This window comes from Nicotiana tabacum, chromosome 5, assembly GCF_000715075.1.
Source record: "Nicotiana tabacum cultivar K326 chromosome 5, ASM71507v2, whole genome shotgun sequence".
Lineage (NCBI taxonomy): Eukaryota > Viridiplantae > Streptophyta > Magnoliopsida > Solanales > Solanaceae > Nicotiana > Nicotiana tabacum.
In genome coordinates, this window is record NC_134084.1 from 88,073,963 (window position 1) to 88,083,140 (window position 9,178).

The window sequence follows — 9,178 nt, forward strand, 5'->3', positions numbered from 1 at the left end:
CGACTCGCCGGAACACACAGACGAGGACCCTCATCCCAACGACCAATCAAAACCAGTCACCAACGTCCACCAGTTCCATCGACGACCTCCCTTCAGCAAAGCTGTCGGAACAAGCACACACACGCACATAGCTGCAACGGGAGGGCAACAGCAGTGAAAGCAGCAGGAGTGAAAGGGAGATGACGAGTGGCGTTCAAAAAATCGATGAAACAGTAGTCTCGACATAGGTTCGTCCGAGCTATACGTTTGCAAATCCGAAGTGCCGATACAAGGTCTGTCGTTGAATGTTGTCACGTTTCCGGCGAAGTTTCCGACGAAGCTTCGATGTCGAAGCTCTAACTCATAGATTCAGTTTTTTAGGTCCCTTGGATCCTTCTCTATTTTTGTACGTGTTGACTTTGATCATCAATAAAATTTGTTCGACAATTAGATTTTCTAGTGTTGAGATTTGAAGCAATTTTTTTTAAAAAAAACTTCAGTTTCGGAGATTGATTTTGAAGCTGCGTAGCCTAGTTTCGCTGCTAGAATTTCGTTGGTTTGAGTCCATTTCGGAACTCGCTTGTGAGATCTGCTCGGAGCCAGTCGTTGAAGTCTCGAGGTCGTTTCATCGAGGGCTGGTCACTGTTCAATTTTCGTGCAAATTTCCATCGGAGCTTGCCGTTGCAGTTTTGTTTGGCTACAGTGAAAGGTCTGTTTTGATTCATCTCATTTACATGACTTTAAAGTTTCATGTGTTTTGGCTAAAATTTCTCTTTGGTTTCATAATCATACTTTCTCGTTGTTGTTTATAAAATGTTGTCTGGCATGGATTAAGTTGCTAAAATATTTGTTTAAATTGAAGCTCAAAACCACTAAAATAAAAAAAAAGGCGCGTGTAATTGAGCAAGATATATATACGTGATATTAGTTGTTATTTCCAATTTACTTTGTGTGGTATTGAAGTTTAGTCATAAGTTTCCTTCCCTCTATTTCGTGACTTTGTATGGTTCCTTCTGTTTTGATTGTTGTTTGTCTTAATAGGTGTTTATACTTGTTCAACGATTTTATCAATTTTAATTCCTCAAAGTATTTGGTCCGATTGATTCACATGTTAATGGGCTGTGATGGATATGCTGATTTGAGCATTAAATGGGTTGAAATTTCAGTTGGATTAGAGGGGTGGAATTTTGTTCACTTAATTATTTTAACTCTTTATGAATCAAAGCACGCTGTTTAGCGAATTTTCCATGGCTTTCACGAGTGTTATAATTTAGATTAAAAAAATGAAAAAATGAACTTCGTATTTTACCTTAGGCACATTAGTTATATTATTATCATGGCTATTAAAACCCGGGGGTGCATTTCATGTGACTCGGTTCTAATTTCTAATAAGGTTAAATAGAGTGTGTTGTGAACTAGGGGTGCATTTCATATGGCGTGGCTTGCAATATATTTTTAATAACCTTGAATTAATTTTTTAAATAAGTAAAAGCGGTTTTCAAAAGCTAAAATGCACATAGGTCTAAAAGTGTTTTAAAATCAGATAATTAAGACAAATTGTAACAGTTGAGCAACCGTGCTAGAACCACGGAACTCGGGAATGCCTAACACCTTCTCCCGGGTTAACAGAATTCCTTACTCGAATTTCTGGTTCGCGGACTGTTAAACAGAGTCATATTTTCCTCGATTCAGGATTCAACCGGTGACTTGGGACACCATAAATCTCCCAAGTGGCGACTCTGAATTTCTTAAAATAAATCCCGTTTCGGTTGTCCTTTAATTGGAAAAACTTCTTTATATGCCCCTTTTCCGGGGTGTAGTAAAAAAGGGAGGTGTGACAGCTCTGGCGACTCTGCTGGGGATCGAACCCAGAATCTCTGGTTCAGGGTTCAAGAATTTGAGCTTAGAATAATTGTTATAGTTGGCTTTATCCATTATCTGAATTTGTTACATGATTTGGGCCTAATGTGCTAATAGATTGCTTTTACCGCTTTGATATTTTGTGAACTGTATAAACCCAGGTTTTTAAACGTAGAAAAACACAGCCTCATGCCGGATACCTAGTAGGAACGTTTGTCTGCATCACATGCATTTGACTTAGGGAACTCAACACAGGGGTTGGGTCCGTCTAGGACAGGTTCACCCAAAATAATAGACCATCTTGATGCATCCTATGTGCTACATGTTGCATTTCTTCAAAGGTAAAAGGGTCATTTGGCAGACCAATGATAGTTGAGGGTAAATGAAGAAATGAAAAAAAAACATTGAAAAAGAAAGAAGAAAAAAGACAAAGAGAGAGGTTGAAGTGCGGGGATGAAGTGAGTAGGGCCCAGTTATATTTTTGTTCCATTTTATTAAGAAAAAGAGCATGGAAACTTCAAAAAGATTTTGCAATCTTTATTATATTTCACAAATCGAAGAAAAAAAGAAAATCCAAAAAGATTTTGCATGTTTCGTCATTTTTCAAGAAAAAGTAAGAAAAAATGTGATTTCTATGAATTAGTGGGTTTTTTATTATTCTCGGCCGTATCCAATTTGCCCGAACTACGCGAACCTGATTCTCGCCTCTCGGGGTGGGATACGTAGGCAACCCACATAGGGTCCGGTCTTCCTAGTAAATCTTAGGTTGTTGGCTTTGCGGGGTCATAGCCAAATTTTGCACTTCTAGCCACCTTTTGGCCAAATAAGTCATTTTGCAAAAATAGCTTCAATCATGTCTTGCATGTGCCTAGTAGGAAATGTTATTGTGTCACATAGTGTTGGTTTAAGTTTTCTCATACAGGCGTGGATCCACTTACCGGAGTTTGAGCATGACAGATACCCCAGGACCACCGCATTCAGGAGTTGCTTAAGGAGATTTGTTTTATGTTTATGTTTTGAGTTTGTTCCTCACTTTATGTCGTCTTTTACTTTCTACTTTTGTACAGTAATGTCAAGTCTTTTTTTATTATTGTTATTTTCTGTTTTATATTTGAAAAAATGTGTTGTAACTCAAAAATCCAAAAAAAAAATGTTGCATTTTTATATTTTCGTTATAAGTTTTCTTTAGAATACTAATTCTAGAAATGAAAAAAAAACTTGAGGTTGTTTCTCCTTTAGGCAATTAATATCTAAGACTTAAAATGAATTATTTTATGTTTCCTTTAGTATATTAGGACCAAAATTCAAAACAAAAAAGAGAGAATTTTATTTTAGTACTTCTTTAAAAGCTTTCTTTAAAGTATTAATTCCAAAATCCAATAAGATTTTCTTTTGAGGTGTTTCTTTGGGGAAATTAATGAAGGATGAAAAAAATTCTTTTTATATTCATTAGAACTTTAGGATATTGTACATAGAAAAAAAAAGCATACTTTATCTTTTGTTTATCGTTAGAATTTTTCCTTTAGGCAATCAAAATTGAAATCTAAAAACATTTTGTTTTACCTTTTTCACTGCTTGCTTCGAAATCTTGCGTTAGGATATCAAATGAAAATTCAAAATATTTTTCCGTGGTATATTCTTTCGATCTTCTTCCTAAAAAAAAGAGAGCATCAAAAAAAAAATATTTTTGTTTTCTCTTCTAGGATTTTCCTTAATAATTTCCCATGGAATGTTTGTTTCAAAAAAAAAATCAAAATATATGCTCATTAAACTTGAGTTTAGAATAGGTTATAGAACATTAAGTCTAGAAAATTAAAAAAAAAGGAGATTTGTTTCTTTTATTTCCCTTTTCTCGTCAGAGTCATTAAGGTAGAAACAGAGAACGTCAGTTTGTTTTCTTTATTCCTGATCTTCCCGAACTACGCAAAGATCTGATTCATGCGACGTCATGATACGTAGGCAACCTACATAGGGTTCGATCGAATCATTTTTTTTATTTTTTTTAAAAAGAAAAGAAAAAAAGAGGAAAAAAAAGAGAAAAAGATGGTGAAATTATGGGAGGTGAGAATTGAGAGGGAAGAAAAGAGCGATAATCAGAAAGAAAAGGGAAGGAAAATGAGCGAGCTAAGATGTGCTAGAAAGGCAAAGAAAAGAGAGGTTGAAATGAACAAATTGGGATGATGCCAACTGATCTTTGTACCCTCGAAGTCATTTTAGAACCAATAATTGTGGCTAGGTGCACTGCACATAAAGTGAGATTATCTTATGCTAAATGCCCTAACACTAACGTGATTGCTTTATTTTGTTATATTCATATCAGAAGGGTGGTTGGTTTGTGGTTTTAAAGTGGTAGCTCTTCTCTACAACATAAGGTCAAAAGGCAATGGCAGACAACAACATAACTGAGTTGGTTAATATAGGTGCCCAAAAGCAATTGGTTGAACAGGACAATGGGTTGGTTGAAGAGGTGAGGATATTAAGACAACACATGGCGGACATGTATCAGGCTTGGATGACTGGGAAGGCGCCACCCCCGCCACCACCTAGCTTCCTAAATGCTACCCTTACCCAAACACCGGTCACAGTGCCAGATGATCCCCCGTCCTCTCCAGATTCACCCGCTTACCATGGCTTTCCCAACCACCCTAGTAGCTCCGTCACTCATTTTCCAATTACCTTCCCCAAAAATTTCCCTCCTGTCTTATCCACCATCCCTAATAATAAACACCCACTCAAAGCTCACGATGCCCAATATTACCCCTCAGAGGTTGCCCACAAAGTTCCCAACTCATACAAATAGAGCCCTCGGGATAAGTCGCATGTTGAAAATGAAAGGTTCACAGGAAAAGAAAGGAAAGATGGGATACCCAGGAGGCTGAAAGGCATAGAACAATCCTTGAAAAACAAACAAGGAAGGGAAGACCAAGGTAGTATGACTTACAAAGAACTGTCTGTGTCCCCTGACGTTCGCCTGCTCGCAGGGTTCAAAATGCCAAAATTTAACTTGTATGATGGGTGTGGAGATCCGGTAGCCCACCTTAGGGTTTATTGCAATGAAATGAGAAGTGTTGGAGCGAAAGATAACCTGTTTATGGCATATTTCAGTAAGAGCCTGACAAGGGCAGCTTTGGACTGGTATAATTGTCAAGATGTTGGTAATTGGCCTACATTGGGTGACATGGCTCAAGATTTTGTTCGATACTTTCAATATAGATCGGGTGTTACCCCAGACCGCTCCTCCCTATCTAAAATGGAAAAGAAGCCGGAGGAAAGCTTTAGGGAGTTTGGGCTCAGATGGAGGGAGCAAGATGCTCGAGTCAATACCCCGATTGGTGAAGAAGAAATGGTCGAGCTTTTCCTACAAGCCCAGCGGCCTACCTACTTCAGTCATTTGATCTCGGCCCTGGGGAAGCCTTTCAAATATGTGTTAAAAAAGGGGAGCTAGTGGAAGAGGGAATCAAGTCAGGCAAAATCATGAGTTGTTCGAAAGACATTCAGAACATCCCAGTAAGCTTGGGTGGAAGAAAGAGAAACAGAAAAGATGATCCGATGGGCTTTCCCGATCAACATTTCCCGCCTCGACATCGTCCCCATGGATATCCTGATGCGTCACATGATCCTCCCTAATGCCACTTCTCTCCACGGACCTCCCAAAATCGTACATCACTCTCTCAGTACCCAGCTCCACAAAATGCCTATCCACCCCCACGAGCCTATCAAAAACCCCCTGGATCAGGTTTCCGACCCAATCAAGCATTTAAGAATGAGAGGTTGCTGAAAAAAAGGCTTTCACCCCATTGGGAGTGTCATACGCTAGTTTGTTCCAAAAGTTGAAGCAATTGGACATGTTGAAGCCGATCCAGATAAAAATGTCAAACCCTCTTCCATAGAAGTTTGATTTTTCTCAAAGGTGCGCATATTGCTCAGATGCCCCGGGGCATGACATAGAGAAGTGATGGAATCTGAAGAAAGCAATTCAGAAGCTTATTGATGCAGGTGACATTATCGTGCAAAATCCAGATGCAGCAGACACTAGCCAAAGTCCATCATCTGAGACGCATATGGTGAGTATGATTTGTTTTGAAAAGGAATATGAAAATTCTTCTGAGATCCTCGAAGGCCCACGCGCTACAAAGTTTTCAATGCTATCAGAGGTTGATATTAAGAACGAGCCAGCAAAAGGAACCCAAAATCAATTTGTTAAGAACAATGTGATGCAAGTTTGTGAAGGTCCTAGTAATGTTGATGTAGAATTCAGTGGCTAAGATGCCGAGCTTGGCAATTGGAAAGACGCTCCTGTCTTGGTTAGCCAGGGAGGAGTTTTGGTGGTATATTTTGTTGTCATTTCTGTTGTCTGGATTATTTCAGGGTTGTAATCCAGATATTGTCTTGTGACTCAAACCCTTCTATCCTCTTATTTTGCCTAGTTTGTTTAGTCTAGTAGCCTGCTTAGTGTTGTCTAGGTTTGTTCTAGGTTTGTAGCCCCAGTTTAGTTTGTTTGTTTTGTGGTCCAAACCCGGTCACCATCTATCTAATGCAATTTTCCGTTTTCTGTGATTTCTAGTCATTTTCGTTTAGTTCTCTTTTCTTTTATAGTTCTTTTCCTGTTTACTCTAGTGACGTGACATGCACACGTAATTCTCAGCCTGGTTTTAAAAGACAGTTTAATCACGAAGCAATGAAACAATGTTAAAGATGTAGGGACATTTGAGGGAAATAAGTAAAGGCATTTTGAGATCACTTCAAGCCCGAATTGTGTGAAACTGGGGTAGATAGAACATAAAGAACCCCTATTGAAATGCATCATGCCGCATCAATTTGAAGATAAAAGCAAGTTTGCCCCAAATTTGTAGGGGGCCGTTCGCGGTAATGAGAGTGGGAGTGTTGTCCAATGGTACTTTGTATATAACAAATGTAGAAGGCGAATGTGTGGGTACATTCATCAAGTCTGGCGCAACCAAAAGATGTTACGAATGTTTTCCTTGATTTGTTTAATTGTGTTGTTTGTACTTGGCAGGTTTAAAAGGTTGGAATGACGAAGGCATTTTGTTCCTCTATCTAAATACTTTATCCCTCGTCACCCCTTTTGAGCCTTATTTATTTTCCTTCATACCCCTCTTTCGGAGTTAGTAGCGAATATCAGAAACACAAGCATGAAAGATAAGAAAAGGAAGAAAGAAAGAGAGAAAGAAAGAAAATGAAAGAGAGAGAAAGAAAGAAAAAGAAGAAAAAAAAAAGAAAATAGAAGGAAAGAGAAAAGAAGAAGAAAAACAATAAAAAGAAAAAGAGAAAAGCAAAAGAGAAAAGAAGAAAAAGAAAAAAAGAGGAAAAGAAGAAAGAAAAAACAACAAAACAACAAAAAGAGAAAAAGGAAGAAAGAAAAGAAAAGAAAAGAAGAAAAAGAAAAGAAAAATCACAACAACAGAGCAATTTCTATGTCATGAACTACGTTCGACCTAATTCCTTTTAAGGATACGTAGGCTGCCTCACTGTTCGGTCTCATCAAAATAAAAATCCAAAAGTCCCCAAGCAAGAAACTGGGGAAGAAGTTGTGGTTGTTGTAAGAAATATGATTCCGAAAGTTGTAATTTTGAACCCATGAGTATTGTTTTTGAGCCTTTGATATCCTTTCTTTTTTTAACCCTATCCAAAAGCCCACGTTACGGTCCAAAGAAAGACCTTCCGATCAGTCTTCGAGGAATGCCAAGTCAAGCAAGGAGAGGTAATTCATATCAGGGGCAATACTCTGGCCCAAGCAGAAAAATAATGAAAATAAGAGAGTCTTATTGGTGAAAACCCTCATGGGCACCGTAGGGCAACGGGAGCTGAGAGAAATCCAAAAACGAGAGAGTCTTATTGGTGAAAACCCTCGCGGGCACCGTAAGGCGACGGTAAGTGGAGAGAAAGAATCAAAAATGAGAGAGGTTTGATGGTGAAAACCCTTCGGGCACCACAGGTCGAATAAGGATTGTGAATCAGATTGGATAAGCGGAGCATTGAAGTCCAGTTTCACGATTTAGGGGTATAATAGGAGTTGAACATCAGACTTGCTCAATAGAATAGGCCACAGGTGCATGTCATGGTCATTAGAGTTGGTATCCACATTTGATAGGTTTCTACTTTGTAGTTTTCTTGTTAGGAATCATTTCATTCCTTTGTCCTTTACTCTGTTCCTTTTGTCTTGTTTACTTCCTCTTTCTGAGTCGGTTTGGTCAGAACAAGTGAGAAATGACTTCAAAATTTGCCGCCAGCTTTCCAATTGCACAAAACGGGATCTGGCCAGTACATCAAAGTGGCATAAGTTAGGAAAGAACAACAAGCGCACTGAGTTGGTAGCAATCAACATATTTTGGGGTCCTTGAGAAATACAAAGGTTTGGTATGTTTCAATTCGTGAACAGTGCAACAGATAGAGGATGTTGGGTAAATGGGTCAAAGGTATTCTCTGTGATGAGATCAACAAAGAAAATGGTTAACCAGTGACAAGCAAGGTCTTCCAAGTAGAAATCAAAGTTATCGTGACAAATGAGGAAACAATAGACTTCAAGGCCAAGGCAATGATTTAAATCAGGAAAGAACAGCATGCGCACTAAGTGGATGGAAATTAATGTGCTTTGGAATTCATGATAAACACAAAGGTGCAGTACACGTCAATACAAGAGCACGATGTAACAGATGGAGGGTGTTAGGTGGACAGATCAAAGGTATTTTTGGTAAAACACAAAGGTTGGTAAATGTCAGTTCATGAGCAATGCAATAGATAAAGGGAATTGGGTCTGAACGGAGAAGGGGTATTTTCTGTGACAAGGATGGCAGAGAAAGTGGCTAGTCCATAAGCAAGCAAGGTCCTCGAGGGGAAATCAGTTATCATGAGAAGTGAAAGAGCAATCGTCCTCAAAGTCAAGGTCACAAACCAACCACCACATTTTAAACTGACAAAATTTTTCTTTGATTAAAACAGGGGCAGGAGATTTCGGTTGTTTCGGAGAAACCTTCCGTGGAGAAAGGCAGTCACCAAACAGGTTTGATTTTGATTTTCAGGACCCTCATAGAAAATGGGACCTAGTTTAAATTTCATAAATAGCATAATCTAGCATAAATGTATCCCAAAAGAATATAAGTTAGCTTAGAAGTTTGCATGTTCGAGAGAGGATTCAATTAGGAGTTTCCAGGACCCCCCTGAATAATGGGACTTAACTTTAAGATTTTGATTAGATAACAACATTTAGCGTAAACTCTGTTGTAGGGTAGTATAATTCAGACCTGAAAGTTGTCACCCTTAAGATAAAATTTGACCTTTGATTTTCAGGACCCTCCTGGATAATGGGGAGTAGTTTAAA